Below are 18463 nucleotides of genomic sequence, written 5' to 3'. Positions count from 1 at the left end.
GGTTTCCTTTGAAACTTCATACATACTATGAATTGAGATGCTTAAATAAAAAACTGCTATTCAAATATCAGGAAACTGCCTTTTTCATACTAAAGGGTAAATGATGTCGCCATTTCCTGTATGTATTTAAATAAGATATGTCTCCACAATTAATATTTTTAGGGAATTTTTCTCAACCTTATGAATGAGATTAAATTGTACAGCGTTATATGAGCTTAATATGTTTTCTCATTCTTTAAAATTGGTGAAAAATTGTCAGAAGATAATTAGACCAGTATCCATTACTGCAATCATACAATCAAATATACAGGGACAAGCCCACTGGGCATATAATATAATTAAACCCTGTTTAGGGGCACGAGGCAAACAGAGTTACTTTCAAACGTTAAAGCTGCTTTCTCACACTTTGGATGTTTTGACAACTTTTTTCATTTTATGTCTTGGATTGGAACCATCCAATTTTTGCGAAAAATTAAATCCCAGATTTTTCTATTTAAGTTAAAACATTGATATTTTTTATGCACTTTTCTTAAACCGTAACATTAATTTTCGAACGGAAATATGAAATCTGCGATCTGATCTTTTGTCAGCAATCTTTTATCATTGGTTTGCAGATAATTACGCAAAAACTTGCTCATTCGAAGACAAAAAAAGTTGTGGAAACGGTATATCTGTGAGAGTGCAGCTCTAAATGTTTAATTTCTTGATTTTACTACTGTATTAGAAATTACAGGGATTGGGGTATATTTTTAGTGTTTTTATTGCTTGTTTTTGATTCATACAGTCATACTTTATTCTTCAGGGCACAACTTACAAATAAACAAAACTGGAAAATGGTCATATCAAAAGGTCAAAGATAATGCAAGTTGAACAATCATATTGTTCATGGCTTGTATTTTTGGTATATTTTGTTGCATATGCTATAGAAAAGTTGAAAGTTAAAAATAAATTCATAGTTGAAATGATGGCTTTGAATGATATTGTCAGATGAGAAACGGCACTATTAAGAAATAGGTATAATGGTACTTTATTTATTTTAATCAATTTTAGATATTATGAAAATTATTATCTTATTTAGTACATGAGACCTTTTAAACAGTTATTGACAATATAACAATGTGTATATGAAGCTTTAGATCAAAACTTAAAGCTGCACTCTTACAGATTGTCAGTTTAGACACAAAATTGTCTCAAAATCGGCTGATTTAGTTATCATTCCTTTAATTCAGTCATATTAGATAATTCACAATAGAACCAATCAAAAATGTTTGGTAAAACTGCCGAAAAATTAATTTACATTAAATTGTTTGTAATGCTTTTAGTCATTGTTCGTAATACTTTTAGTCATAAAACATCATTTTTTAACATAAATATGATGAACTGCAATCTGATCTTTTTTCAGCAGTCTTATATCACTTAAAATTGGGTCTAGACATTTCTGCAAAAAATACTCCATTTATTGACAAACAATAAAAGAGTACCGGTAGTCAAAACGATCAATCGGTGAGATTGCAGCTTTAAATACACCTTTTAAGAACGCCGTAAAATTCCAATGGTTTGCCTAAATCTTTAAAGCTAGCATACTGTTTAATTGACAACCATACTTATTGTTTAAAATATGTCATGATATCTTTGTACAATGTGTTTATATAATTCATTAAAGAAGTCAAAACAAATTTGTTTACCTTGTAATTTATTATCTGTTATTTAAATGACTCAGACAAAAATGGGAACGTCAGTGCTAGTTCTTTTACTAATAACATCCCATGAAGTTTCTATTGGTGTAGCAGCAAGGAGGTGTTATATTAAGGATGCATCATTTAAACCAAATTATACATTCATATGCACATCATACAGGCGTGTAGCCGCCTATACGTGAATACGCGGCTGAATCCACATGATTCTGACAAAAAAAATCAACCAAAGTTGCAGTATGCGAACTTGACTACATGAATCTAAAACTGGTTATTTTCCAGTACTAAATAATGCACTAGATTGCACCATGGTTTTCAAAATTTTCTGAGGGGGCACGCCCCTGAACCCCCCAGCACATGAATTCACATGAATAGAGGGGTAGCTACGCCCCTGACATAATTGAAACCACAGTGTGGCTAAACAACACTTGTATGTTTATCATACGCAGTGATCTCCCATGGAAATGCAATCGTCAAAGAATCTGAAGGGGCTGTTTATATGGACTAGATTTGAAATGCACCAAGTGTTTAAAAAAGTTGATTTCAGTCACGAAGAGAATCAACCATACCCCACACTTGTTGGAGTAAGATGAAATGTCCACTTTCCACGAGAAAGAAAGTACATTGAAAATGGTCATTTGATTCAATTGACTTTATCTTTTTATAAATATGTTGCAATACATAAAATACGTTATTTGTTATAATTGTTTACCCATGTTGAATTTTATTTGGCAAATTTATAAGAGATTTAAATATTAAGAAACTCAGCCGCTAAAGAGCATATGATTATGACATACTTTTTTTAAATCTTTCGAACATGAGTTTTTGAGTGAATATAAGCGAAGCGTTAAGTGTTTTGAAAATGCATCTTTTACTTGGATTTTATAGATTGTTATTACGAAATAAAGTATGGCGAATCAAACGAAGTGTTAAAGCCAAGCTATTGATGGCTGAAACCCTTCAATAAATGTTGATATGTGCTAAAATATAGTCTTTGAAGTCCAAAATTTTGACATGCGTTACTAACCCGATTCAACAAAAGGCTGTTGCACAATCAGTTGATTGACATAATCACGTGATAAACCAATAACTTCCATTAAGGTTAAAATATTCAACACCTTAGTATGAGTCCCTGTGGGCGAGTGGATAAGCGATCCGTTTTTTATTCTATGTGTTATCTGCACCCCCATGTGCTTGCTCCCAACTTGAACAAGATTAATTTTTAATACTTTAATCTGTTTTTTAAAAATGCAATTGAAGTATAAAAGAAAATCAACCTGGTTACTATTATTTCTGCAATTTCAGTACCAAGGAGTAAAATAAATATACATGTAAGTGTTTTTAGATGCATTACGAGGAAAAATATGTTTGGTGCCAAAACATGAGAGAGTCTCTTTAAACGGAAAAGTTTTGGCAGTTACTCAGTCAGTCAGATGATGATAAATATAATGCATAGCATCATCGCTCTGGAGTACGAGAACGTTGTATACAGAGTATGTTTTTACTGAACATGCGTCTGTTTATTTTGATGCCATAAAAGGTTTAAACTGTTTAAAGGAACTATAACATTATGAAACAACAAATCTGATTACAGATATCAGTGGCAGATCCAGGAATTGACTTAAGAAGGGGTACGTGAAACTCATGGGCTTAATCTTTCCACATCCTCCCCTCCCTCAGAACAGAAATTGAATGGCTTAAAATGTTGGACCGGGGTGGGGGTTAGACTCCCCTAATTTATAGTCCGAAATAGTGCATTTTTATCTTAATATTGTATTTTTTCCCGATATTGACTATACGAGGAATAGAACGTATTATAAACGGACGATTCAAAGGGGTGGGGGACGGCGCGCGCGCTGGGACCGACCCCCCCCCCCCCTGAATCTGCAATTGAGTACATGCATTAAAACCGTCTCCGTAGCCTATTGGTTAAGGCGTTCTATACCCTTCATTCAATTGACTTAATACTTCACACAATTGTTCAGGACCATCAGCCAATGAGGTTACATAACTCCATAATACAAGTTATGGCCCCTGATTGACTTAGGTTAAAGTTTTAGGCAAGTAAAATTTAAGGGGAAGTTGGAATTTAATAAAAAAAACTTCCATGGGTCACAATGAACCCAATGAACAATGTTCTTTGATCATGAGCTAACTGTTCAAGCGTTAACAGACACATTCCTGTGCAGACAAAACTTTTATTGTTTTTACAAGCACAGAACTTGTATTTAGAATTTACAGTTTCTATATAATTCAACTGAAAGTTCTATTTAACCATAATATATCAAATATTAAGTCACCATTCACTAGCGGATTGAGAATGGGGCGCAATCGGCGTGCGCTGCCTTTAAAATCGTCCAAGTTTACTTTTTGTGTCAATATATGAGAAGAAAATAAATACGCACATAATGCATCATTTCCGACTACAAATTGTTAAAAATTTCTTGATTGAGTAACCCTCAATCCTCCTGCAAACGCCCCTTAGTAACGCCCCCTTCTAACGACAATTCCTGGATCCGCCCCTGGCCATTATATTTTTTGTTGATCAAACGGTACACATACCAAGTGACTGAAGCTGAATTTCATTTAATGAATGAGATGGTCTGTAAAAGATTTCTGATGAATATCCTATGAAATTTGCAGTCCTCCCGTTTCGACCGGTCAATGTTTGTGGATTTATTACACACAATTATATAAAAAATACTATTACAAAGTTGTCTCTTAAGGTTACGGGAGCCTTCACTGTCAAAAGTAAGATATATATAATTTGTCCCCCTAATGCCATAAAATATGGATGGTCCCCTTAATGCCTCAAAAATAATATTATATATACACTGGTCTCCATAAACCCTTCGACATATATACCGGTCCCCTTAAAACCTGCAACATACTTACAAATTATTAAGGAGACCGCAAATTACGTATATTTTTTGTTAATTAATTTAAGAAGCCTAAATCTTGTACACATAATAAATGATCATTTCAATACTAAATTATCAACAAAAAAGCAAAATAAAGTATAAAACAAAAAATATACAAATTGTCTCCTTAATGCCGTAAAATACATACGGTCTCCTTAATGCCCTAAGTAGATATATATATATATATATATATATATATATATATATATATATAAATATATATTAATACATATAGCCCGGAATAGTTGTAGCCCGGAATTATAGCTATTCTGGTTTTTCCGACCTAATCCTCCGGTACAAACAAAATTAAACCGTTGTAATATACACACATTACTTCGGAAACAATAGAGTCATTGGACGGTTACATGAATTTCAATAGCTCGAAATTCACCTTTTATTTGTTACTTCCGGGCTATATGTATTAACATAACAGGGTTTTCCCATGCTGGTACAAATAAAAGGCGAATTTCGAGCTATTGAAATTCGTGTAACAGTCCAATGACTCTATTGTTTCCTACGTATAATTCCGGGCTACAACTATTAAGAGCATATACTATCACACTCATCTGATATATTGGGGATTAAATTTATGTACCAGTACATTATCTTACAGAATGATAGTGATAGTCATTATCAAATTATTATCCTGATTAATAAGTAAGTTGTTGAGTGAAAACTATTTTTAAATTGAGACAATAAGGTGGATGACATGTTAAGTTATTGAAAGCTTTGAAGATTTTATACAAAAGTTATAAGTTGTCTCAATTTATGATTTCGAAAACCATTAAATTGGCAGGCCTAAGCATCATGAGCCACTCACAGACTTTGATGGAATTGGTAAAAGACAAAAAATAAATATTTACTTTCTTAGTGTTGCAATGCAAAAGATACTGGGCCTACTTTCTATCGAGTAAAACATTCTTAATATATAAAGCTTTTTTCCATTTGCCAAATAATGGAAAATTATTTGAACTTGATTTTGAAAAATAATTATTTTTTATCCTGACTATATAATTATTTAGTCTTTAAAACAGACTTTCTTCCTTTTAAACTCTAAAATATCTTTAAAAATAAAATAAAATACATTTAAACCCATTAAGATTTAATTAATTATTTAAACAGGCCAGTCTGCACTGCCTTTTCAGTAAGGATTTTAGTCAAAATCATATCTTCGTAAGAACAAGACAGTACACCATAGGTAATTATGACCCCCCCCCCATAATTATGCATATTATGCATATTTGTATACATGTATTAGCTAGACAATATACAACGATAAGTGTATTGTATATATTAGTGAGCAAATAAATGCATTAATAAATAAATAAATACAGATTTATACTGGTAAATAGATTTATAAATATAAATATTTTAGGAAAGATAAACATTTATAGATAAAAAATATTATCAAAGCCTTTTTAGCCATATTGTATTGGCTGGTGGGGTTACTCAAAATTACCGTGCATGGTCCGCTTACAACCAATTAAATATTTTCAATAGCTCTGAGAATGATTCATACAATCTTTGATAGTTTTTTTTACAAGGCATGGCTTGACTTGATCAATATAAATTTTATATTATATGACTTGCACAATTCACATGACTTTTCATATATATCCTTTAAGTTTTGCGTGATAATAGATCTTTGATCTAAATTTGTGATTCAAAACTTAAAGATACATATATATATATATTTACTGCTTCGGAATCACACTTTACACACAAGACATGTTAAAATAGATTATTGTACTCACTGTTTTTTAATTTAAGTTTATTCATCAAACTCTGTCACTCTAGCTGTCTCTGTATTATCAGCATCACACATCAACTAAAAAAAAATAATAATAAGAATTATAACAAGAAAGGTTCAAGTAGTTAAAAAATATATGGGCTGTCATTGGACATATAATATAACAATTTACCATGATTCCATGAAATATTTTTACAAACTAGCAAACCTGAACTCTTTAGTATTTTTTTACATCTTTGTGAGATTTTGCATAAAGCATCTATCTAATTCTTTGTTAATTTACCACATTAAAATTAAAATATATTGATTAACTGTACTTTTATTTATTTTATAAATATCTTATATGTTGTGCACCAGTCAATTGTAACCCTGGCGCCCCCAGGTCCAGGGAATAGCGGGGACTTTGACTTTCGGTCCAGCCAACCCTGGGTCTAATCCCCTCCCCTGCGGGAACGAACTGATGGTAAAACCCCGGCCAAATGCCCCTGCACACCAGAGACTCTATATAAGGCCCAATCTCGGCTAAATTTGGCTCAAAGACAAAACCACTGCGGTCACCCGGCCCTGCGTGGCCACATAGAAAGTAAAAACACGGCCCATTTCCCGACTATTTCCAGTATAGCCCCGGACCGGGGGGGGGGGGAGCGTGGTTAGTAACCGTTACAATTGACTGGTGCATTGGTTATAATAACTGAGAGGCCTCAAAGATGCTCACATGACTGTGACATTTTGACCATTTAGCAGATTATAGAACAAAGAAAGGATTTTTAAGAAATATACTCAATGAAACAGAGTGAAACTTTATTCAGGGGCTATACACCGTTTGATGAAATAGCGAAAGAAGAGAAAATTGTCGAAAACTGACATGAATTTGGTATCAATGTGTACAATGCTTGGAAACTAACTAACTGAAGTACCACATAGTTTACAATTAATTGATTTTTCACATTTTTTTTCCATTAAAAAAGATTACTAGGTGGGTATACCTAGTATAATTAATTTTTATGTGTGATTGGCTAGTCGATGTTATCACTTAATGTTACCAAGCTAGGTATATATCAAATCAAATAAACAAATGTAAACTTTCATAGCAGTGGATACAACACTGGACTGCAATTTTGGCGACCACAGTTTGAACCCGGTCTCTGTTATTTTTTCTTTACATTTTGATATTTTTTTACCAATTATGATATCAAAAGGATATTAACATTTTATTGAATAATTGTCCTGTATACTGGGACTGACCACACTGTTTGTAAAGTCCATTGGTTAAAGAAAATAGATTAAAAAAGAGAAAAAAATAATTGTAAAGTGTGTGTTTAAGGTAGCACTACCCTAATGAAAACCTCCACTTGAAATGCTTCATTTTAATGTTTTATCCTTTATTGTTAAGCACATACCTACACATCTTTTGTGGGTTCATGTGAGCAGTTCAACTTCAAAGCAACCCAGAAGCTGATATAATGACGTGAATGTGTGGGTTCAAATCCTGACGCAACTCACAATGAATGTTTTAAAGTTTTAATAACGTCCAGAATATAATCACATGCATACAGTTCTATGGAACACCAGTAGAAGAAATTTATACAGTGTCATCAATAATTCTGGTAGCACAAGTGTTTAAGTATTTTAAATTTGTAACACAAATTATTAAACACACTTATTAAACTGTACCTAGAAATGTATTTTTGTAACACAATGTCCTTTATTATAACTTTGGTAACACACACAAAGTAGAAAATAATATTTGTAACACAATGTCCTGACTTTGGTAACACACAAAGTATAAAATAATGTAATGGAACACCATACAATTCGAAGTCCTTAATAAAAGTGATCCTTAGGCTTTTATATGAAAAATATTGTTGTTTTAAAAGGTTAAGAAGTAACAAGAATGTCTGAAATGTCTCACTCAGGCTTAGCTATCAAAACTTGTCTAGCTAAGCCTGTTGCATAAAGATTAGTTAGAACATAAAATAATGAAGGTGCTAAAATTAAAGGAAACATGTAGACACAAGAAATAACAGTTTGTTGAAGAATTAAAAACCATTATGAAACCCTTCAGATGTAAAAGGAAATAAAGAAAATGTATGAAATATTGCATATAATTTAAAGGTTCTATGTTATAAAGAATATAAATGAATTCCTCATAAGATAACATTAATTTTCATACCAAATATCATATATTTCATATGAATAAAAGATTTACATCTGAACAGCAAAAGAGACAATATGTACATCAGACTTACGGGACAAAAACATTAAGAACTATTAAATAAAAGATATCAAATATTAGGAAGACAATTTGACACAAAATTGCTTCATAATAGTTCCCCCCAAATACATTTAAGTTTGGACTCCAAACGTTAAAACATTATTTAGAGATTGAATAATTCAAATTTTTGCCTGTTACAGTTGTTTATATAGATGTTTACACAAAAGAGTGAAATGTCCGACTCTGTTACAGCACCCACACTTCTCATCCACAGCAAGACACTCATCTTTTGAATGGTATTCCTGACTGCCACATTGCCGGCAATTGTGTTTTCCTTCCTCATGGTCCCAGTAGTCATCATAACGGTGCACAACGATTTCGCTTGCCATATCTTTCAGTTCCTGTCTGGCCTTTTCAATTATTTTTTGTCGTGTCTGTGAGGTCTGGTTGTAACATAGATTTAGATCTTGTAGTTGTTTTTGTGCCTTGTTGAGTCTCTCAACAAGCTTTGAGTTGAGCAGTTTTAGTGGAGCAATCTCTTCTGTATTTGTAGCCTTTTTTGATTCTGATACCATGTGGTCAAGTTTCTTCGTGAGGTCCTGATTTATCTTTATTTGTTTTGACATAGCCTTTGCGTGTATTTCAGATTGACGGTCCAGCTGCTTTGATAATTCCATGTTTTTGTTGAAATGCACTTGGTCACTAACTTTGAGGTCATTGTTTTGGAGTTTGAGGAAGGAAATTGCTGCACAATGACCTTCAATAGTTGCCTGAAATTTTTCTTGAGGGTTTTTAGAATTTGCCTTACAGTTTGATGTTATTCTAGTCAAAGAGTTGAAGCGCAACTTCTGCAGGTCAGCATCGTCCAGGTGGTGAAATGGCATGTTTTGGGAGTCTTTTCTGTTCATGAAGGCAGTCATTCTTATACGGTCCCGCAGCTGCATCTGACTTTTGCGAAAAGATGTTGACCTGGCTTGGTGTGGAGTACCAGGGGAATTGGTCCGATTGCAGTGGTGGTAAGAATGACTGCGGCATGGCTGGCACATCATGATAACAGGGTAAAAAAGATGATGGTTACCCTTTTGGAAATGGCTGAAATTCATTGTGGAGTCCGTCAGTTTCTTTTATAATGGAAATTTCTCGCTTGGCTGTTGATTGGTCCGCACACTCAGAGGTACCAGGAAAGTCACAGCAGCTAAACAGTGCTGTACCCCAGATTCATCCACCAAACTATAATGACGTGAATGTGTGGGTTCAAATCCTGACGCAACTCACAATGAATGTTTTAAAGTTTTAATAACGTCCAGAATATAATCACATGCATACAGTTCTATGGAATACCAGTAGAAGAAATTTATACAGTGTCATCAATAATTCTGGTAGCACAAGTGTTTAAGTATTTTAAATTTGTAACACAAATTATTAAACACACTTATTAAACTGTACCTAGAAATGTATTTTTGTAACACAATGTCCTTTATTATAACTTTGGTAACACACACAAAGTAGAAAATAATATTTGTAACACAATGTCCTGACTTTGGTAACACACAAAGTATAAAATAATGTAATGGAACACCATACAATTCGAAGTCCTTAATAAAAGTGATCCTTAGGCTTTTATATGAAAAATATTGTTGTTTTAAAAGGTTAAGAAGTAACAAGAATGTCTGAAATGTCTCACTCAGGCTTAGCTATCAAAACTTGTCTAGCTAAGCCTGTTGCATAAAGATTAGTTAGAACATAAAATAATGAAGGTGCTAAAATTAAAGGAAACATGTAGACACAAGAAATAACAGTTTGTTGAAGAATTAAAAACCATTATGAAACCCTTCAGATGTAAAAGGAAATAAAGAAAATGTATGAAATATTGCATATAATTTAAAGGTTCTATGTTATAAAGAATATAAATGAATTCCTCATAAGATAACATTAATTTTCATACCAAATATCATATATTTCATATGAATAAAAGATTTACATCTGAACAGCAAAAGAGACAATATGTACATCAGACTTACGGGACAAAAACATTAAGAACTATTAAATAAAAGATATCAAATATTAGGAAGACAATTTGACACAAAATTGCTTCATAATACTGACATACACCCCGGAGGGGGAAAAATCCCCCGGAATTTCGACCCATCCCCCGGTCTCCCGGAGGGGGATGAAAATCCCCCGGAATTAAAAAAAGTGTGTTTAAAATTACGCAAAATTATCACAGGGTTTAATTATATATGCCTGTTTACAGTTATAATGCCCTTCTTGTCTTAATTGGATTATCAACTGATGGTGTGTTTTAACAACACCAATTGGGTGACACTTAATAAGTCAGCAGGGCACATTTCATGCATTGTTTTGATTGAAACTGTCAGAATTTGCATAAGAAATGTCAATTAGACTGGTCAGATATAAGGACGATTTTCATTGGTTAAAACTATAGGTTTTATCCAATCAGAGATGATGTAACAAATTAAAGTGTTTAAACATGTGTCATTGTCATCAAAATGATTTATGATTTAAAGGTGACAGTACATTATTTGGTAAAGAAAAGGATTAAAATAACTAATAGACAATGCTGTTCTTTGTTATGACCCACTAATATGTTTACATACATGACATGACCTTCATCTCAAATATCGGAAAATAACAGAACTTCCAGAAGAGAAACTGAAAGTAGACAATTCGGATGAAATGACTTTTATTTATTTTAATATTATGGTGGTGATGTTTTTTATTTTTTGATGAATGCCAAAAGATGATATGTTTATGAACTTAAACAATAAATTATGCATTTGCTTTTTATCAGAAGCAAACAAATCTGACTATTTGGGAATTGAAATGAAAAATATTGATAAATCATTCCATTCTCTCTATTAGTCTGAAAGTCATCATTTATGATCATAATGAGCAGATTTTGTATCCAATTTTAGAGGAAGGTAAGCCCATTAAATTGTCTCTGAAACATATTTTTCTGTGAAGTATTCTATTTTGCAAGTGAGTGCTTTTATTATGCAATATGGCTGTGTCTCATTAAAATATAGATGAAGTGCTGAAAAAAGGGGTAGACAAGGTAAATTGTGTCATGCCCGTAATGCTACATGGCGATGATGAAAATTCTCTGGTATGTGACCCAAATCCCCTTATATTCTGGAAATAATCCCCTCGGGAGTCTTTCAAAATTATGGCAATTTGTTTTTTTTGTACTTGCGTCTTAAAATACTTTGAAATTTTGTTGAATTAGACCTGCTAAAAAAAACCCTTAATACTACCAAAATCCCCCTGAATTTTCAGACTTTTGAACATAAATCCCCCTGAATGGTCTCAAGAAAATATGGCATGTTTGGAAGCATCTTTTTATTTTCCATTTCATTAGCTTACATTTTTCAACAGTAGTTTTATTAGAAAATAGTTAATATTTTCTTATACCGAAGGTAAACATACTGTTTTTTTTTTTGCATAATGTTCCTAAAAGTTTAAAGATATTTCATATTGATAAGGAACAGGTCATGAGTATTTTTTTAACTTGTTGATTTCGCTGTAAAATGACATCCACAAGCTAAATCTTAGTAGACCAAAGAATTGTACGTTTACAGATTTTTGTATCTTTTTTGATATGGCAAATCCTTCACATACAAATTGTTTAGTATCAAAAGTGGGTAGTTATTCCGATTGGGATTCTGGGTTAAAGCATTTAACATCTCAAAAATATTATAAAACAAGAAATATTACCAGATTATGTAATTTTATATCAGTTCCATACATAAAAATGTCATATCCTATGAATAATTATGAGTTTGACGTTTATTTTTCATTTCTTGCTGTCAAAACATAGCGATATATACATGAAGGGCACCTGCAAGGCTTCAGGGCACAATTTTCAAACAATTGGAACATTTCGGCCATGGCTGAGTTGTTACGATTGTATTTACGAGGTCTATCTAGAAGCTTGTCAGTGGTGGCCGAGTTATTACGATTGGGTCGAGTTGTTCCGCTTGGCATAATTGTTGTCTGTGTCAGTCAACTTTTGTTTTATTGGAAAGGTAAATAATGTGTTTTAATGCAAAATAACTTTTCACTTACATGGTAAAGTATGAATATAAACCTTTATGATCAATTTAAACCATAAAATACTTCACTTAATACAATTTCAATATTTTTCAAAACACCCCCGGTTTTTGCACAAACCCGTTTAGACGTTACTGGCTAAGGTCACAAATCCGAACACTTTCTGATGTTTTTTACAATTATCTTTGAGAGTTTATGTTGTAGTAAGTTAAACTTTCGTATGAAACATCTTTGGTTCATGTGAAAACAGCTGTCAAAGTACAGATTCACGATCTCATCAATATTATGTTGAAAATCGTTCAATTTTATGGATAGTAAATCACCCTTCAAAATACGCTATGGAGGGCACAAATACCGAACACTTGAAAAGCGAAAATACATCTTATATTTACAATTATAATTAAAAAGTATGCTATATTAAATAAATGGCATTTTTTAGAAAAATGCTTAACAAAACAAGATGAAACTTCGCAAGTGTGACCAAGGCAAGCCTCTGTATTGATCTAGATCATCGAATAATCGATCACGGTAATCAAACGCGTGTTTTAGCCGGTGTTCAGGATTTGTGCCCTGTTAGGCAATGTACCGTCAACCAGTAAGGATTGGAAGAATGTATTACACGTCTATAATTTTAGACTGGGGGGCGGGGGGGGGGGTAGCTACAATAATGAGCGATTAGGGATACTTTTTTTTATTATTTTGACATTTCATGTGTATCCCTGTAACTGCCATAGTCTTAAAATCGTCAAAAGACCCATTGATGGTCATTTAGGTGGACTATGGGGGGGGGGCATGGTTACAATTGACTGGTGCAACCATTGGGACACCATTTTTTATTATTTTGATATTTCTTAATACTCGTTGACGGCTATTTAGGCAGAGTAGCCCCACTCCCTGTCGAAGTGTGGATAAGAAGAGGACTGTTTCAAGTGAACGTTCTTTACGAGATGTCCTACTTATTGACTGTTTATATATTCAAAAATCAAGACAAAAAATTAAATGGAAAAAATAAATGACTTACCAATGGGTGTTTGAGATATCCATTTGGCACCACTTTAGTGCCATTCATCGCTCTTCAAAGCTCCATAAAACAAAATCATTCGTCTAACACATTCCCGACATCTTAACACAGATGTTATTGATTACTGTGACATGTTGGTGTTAAACCGGTTTGAAGGTGCATTCACTCGAGTAATAAAGTCAAAGATGCACTCTTAAGTACTGCCAGATAAGGTTTACCACAATTAATAATGTTGTTTCAATATTCCTAAAAGAATGAATAAATGTCAAAAACAATGGTTCTTATGAAGGATATCGAGTTAAATTTGAAAGAAATGAGCATTACACACGGTATTTCTACCTTATGAGACTATAGTAGACCACAATAAATCTTTTAGCATTTACCAATCATTTAATATTTTTTGCGCTTTCTGCTATTAAAAACACGGTTACAATCTTGTTATCAGTAATAAATATTTTCAATAAATGCATTATTTAGTATGTAGTTAAAGGTTTATCAGTCACAATTGATGTTTGTTATATATGTGTATGTATTGATTTTGAATAACAGTGTCACTATACAAAAAATAAACAAATTTACGCAATTTCACAACCTTTTTTCTTCTGGATTACCCTGTATCTCCTGCCTCGAAACGAAAAGTTAACTTGGACGACATCGGTACGTTGTGGTTGGGGGGGGTGGTCACCCCCCCCCCCCCTTCTTCTGGCCACTAGTGCAATTGCAAAATTAATTTTGATGCGTGAGGGATATACTTAAGCGACGATGTTAACCATTGCTTCAATATTTATGCATGCATATGTACTTGTTGGCATTTTGGGTGCCTCATTTCTATATCAAAAATGCTCAACCAGGTATGAGTTTATTGTAAAAGTTATAGCTCGTAGTTTGTAAAATGTGGTTCTTTAGCAAATTTGTTTTAAATACGAAATAAAAGGTGTTGCTTCCAAGGTATGCATGATCAAAATATCCATAAATTATGTATGAGTCCCTTTTGCTGAGTGGTTATGCTATTTATTTGTCCATGACGTAAAAAGCGTAGGTTCACCCCTGATTAAAACAAGACTTTATTTTCATACTTTCATTGTATTTTGTTCTGCAATTTCAGTATCAAAGAGTTAACTAATTATTTCAGACACATTACCTGGAAAATGATTATTTGGTGCCAATGAGGTACGAGTCCCTTTAAGAATGACAAAGTGTTTTTACAATCAGCTAGATAACAAGTTCATTTTTTCCACATATACAAGATGATTTACAAGTAATCATCATAGGTGTATTTTTGCTTCACTGCTATCTTGTAGGATGACTGGCTTATATACTACTACCGGGTATGTAGTAAAGTGACAACATGGCATTAATTACCAATAGCATTTATTTTGTAATGCAAAATTCACCAGCCTTACATGTTTGTACAGTTCGATATTTTTTCTAAAACATATACTAGTATTACTGTTTGAGGAAGGCATTGGCACATGATGCATGTTAACATTCTAAAATGCCTTGCAGCATTTTTAATGGTGTTTAGCTTGGACCAGCTCAAAACCAAATAATAGGGGTTGGAAAGTCTTTGGTTTAGGAGTTAAAAAGTCTTTAATATGGTTATTAAAATAATTCAACTAGGGGTTGAAAAGTCTTTGTTATAGGAGTTAAAAAGTCCAAACAGGTAGGGGTTGAAAAGTCTTTGAAATAGGGGTTTAAAAGTCTAAGGGTTGAAAACTGAAAAGTGTTCTTTTTTAGAAGGGTTAAAAAGCCTCTTGGGGTTGAAAGGTCCTGCTCCCCTGCAGAACAGTGTGTATGAAATAAACTATTATCTTAGGTAAAACATTTCATATGGATTTCCATCAATTAATTACATCTTCATTAAAAATCAAGAAAATGGTACATTTTCTGTGTAAAGGTACTGACAACCGAAATAACATTTTCAAGCGTAAAAGTGAGTATAGCTTTGAAAAAATGAATAAGTTCTTAGTCGTTTGTAACCACAACTTAATCGATTAAAAATGGCGTCTGAGGAGATGAAACTAGTGTAAAGATATTTAAAAAATGGAATTTGTGTCACTGGTTGAGTAAGAATACTTCAGGTAATTTTTGATATGATTTATTGCATTCAAATTCATTAAAAGATGCTTAAATCTTATCGCTAAGATATCAGCACAGAAGTATTAGCTTGGAATTGGATGGATACAATGTCAGGACACAGGTAAACAATAAAACAAAACTTCAAATATATTCCTAAATAAATAAATAGGTGTTCTTTTAAGAGATTTAGGAAAGTTGAAATATTTTCCCATTAAAATTTATTGCCAGAACCTCCAATTGGATTAAGCCCATTGCCAATGTTACCAATTGGAAGATTCCAATGGGACAATGTTCCAATTGGAGTTTTCCAATTTCCTGACTTTTCCCATATTGAATTGTGGGAAATATCCAATTGGAAAAAATGGTCGACGGGATTTTTTTTTACAAAAAATGATAAAAAGTACTATAAACGCACTTTTTCTAGATAACATTATAACCATTAATGATAATGATTGTTATTAATCACTAATTCCTTTTTTGAAAATGTGGGAGAATTTTCCAACAAAAAATGTTGGGCTGATTTTCCAATTGGAAAAACCATTTTTCCAATGGGAAGGCCATTTTCCAATGGGACTCCCATTGGAAAAGTTGACTTTAAATGCAAAAAAAAACATATTTCTAAATTAAATTTCAGGAAACAAAAAATATCTCTTATTAGTATTACCTAACACATTTTAAAAATACAAAAATAAAAAACATTGGGTGAAAAATAAAAAAAATAAGTTTGCAAAAATTCCGGATTTGCAAACTTAATCCGGATGCTGTTTTAAGATGAATAATTTGATAGGGCCTGCCATTTTTATGATCTGCAATTAGGTTTTACTTAGAAACGAGATTGCCCTGAATTTCCAAGTAGGATTCCTCTGAAAGGATTCAACAAAACGCAGAAGAAAAACCTGGTAGACAGATACGATTCATTTACTAATCTTTAAATGTGTTTGTTCCCGGTGATCAATTTGCATATCGCTTCTAATTTAAAAAGGTTCATGCGCATCTCAGCTGGATTTATATGAAAAAAAATAACTGCCATCGATCACCCATTGATTTCCCCTGCGTTTATATGTGCAGTGCCTTCTTTCGATAATTGTTTTGATAATATTTTATAAAGTAAACCAACAGTGACAAAACCGAACTAGACTGGACGCTACAGCTTTACCCTGCTATATTTTAGTCGCGTACACTAGTGACTTGCAGACTAGTGTCGAACGTTCTCTAGTCGACACTTTTCTGTAATTCTGTAAAAGTTTTTTTTTCTACGGATTCTATTGTGTACGACTTAAAATGAATTCTACAAAGAACATCTAAGTATAGACTCGAAAGAATCGATTTTTGTTTAAAGACACTATCGGAAAACAAAGTAACAGTACGTATCTTAACTTATCAATGACTAAATATTTCAAAAAACTATAATACCACTTTGTTTTTACACTTCCTCATGCCCTATCCTTTCAATACTTCCATTACTTTCTTAATATATTTATCAAAATATGGCTTCTTCTTCACATAAAAAAACACGTGATGTCTTTATTTAATTGAATTGAAACACTAATTTAAAAAGAAAAACAAGCTGGGATTGGAATTTCTGAAATAAAGAAAAACACGGGATACCTTATTATCATTGAACATACATTTAATAACACAATATATAAATCGGTAGAACATTTGTTTGCCGATAGCTCAAGAAGTTGTCATGTGGAGGTACCTCGGAGTTATAAATCTGACAATACAAGTGTGATGTTTAAGCGGTGATAAACAATCAAACTCGATTCCAATTGCATATATTAGAAAAGAAGAAACTAATTTAGAAAGGCTTAGACGGTGTTCCCATTTATATGATTTTGTCGCTATGATGGTTAAACAGTTTTATTTACGACCAAAATATGTTAATCGTATGCTGCTATGCGGCAATAAAAAGAGATTTAAGTTACGGGAGGGATTTTCTAGTAGAAAAGAGGTATTAATGCAGTATTTCTCAGTCATATAACTAATCGATAGATCCTTACAAAATGTTTTGACCGTTAACTGTGGTCACATTCATAACGATAAATAACAGTATTAGGTAATACGTCATTATCAAAAACTATATAAGTGTCTTTATCGATTAATTCGCAAATATTTTATGGAGAAGCTGGAACGTCCTTTGTGATTTTACCGACGTCTGATTGTGTTGTTATGTGGCTGGCATATATGAAAATGAAAGCAACGATTATTCGTAATTTTAACTGTAATTTATTAATGGAAATCCAACACGGTGCTCAAAAACGGTAGACAAGCAGACGCTATAGGCACGACAGGAAACGAATCTGTCATATCCATTCTTATATTCATGGCCCTTGAAATAGTTGTTAAAGTTAGAAAAATAGTCAGAACTGAATAATACTGTAACGAAAGAAGATCCAAATGAAATTTTTCCTACATTTATGAAACTTCATAGGAAATGCTTTTCAGTATAATAAATGTGCATCAGCAATTTGTGAAACATTTCAATTTGTCTTAATGTTTATCGCCTTTAATTTGATCTGAACAATACAGTGTCACATACTGCTTAAACATGAATTACATGTACACACTTACAAACCAAATAGAGATGGTAGTCAGAACTTTATATGATACCTTCGCGATTTCTGTGACATTTGCCTTTGTGTCATGTGATGGCCCTTGTATTAGCTATTGCATGATGATAAATAAGTACTGGTCAGACTTAAAACCTGT

This window comes from Mya arenaria, chromosome 12 (genome assembly GCF_026914265.1).
Source record: "Mya arenaria isolate MELC-2E11 chromosome 12, ASM2691426v1".
NCBI lineage: Eukaryota > Metazoa > Mollusca > Bivalvia > Myida > Myidae > Mya > Mya arenaria.
Note: the sequence above shows the minus strand (reverse complement) of the source record.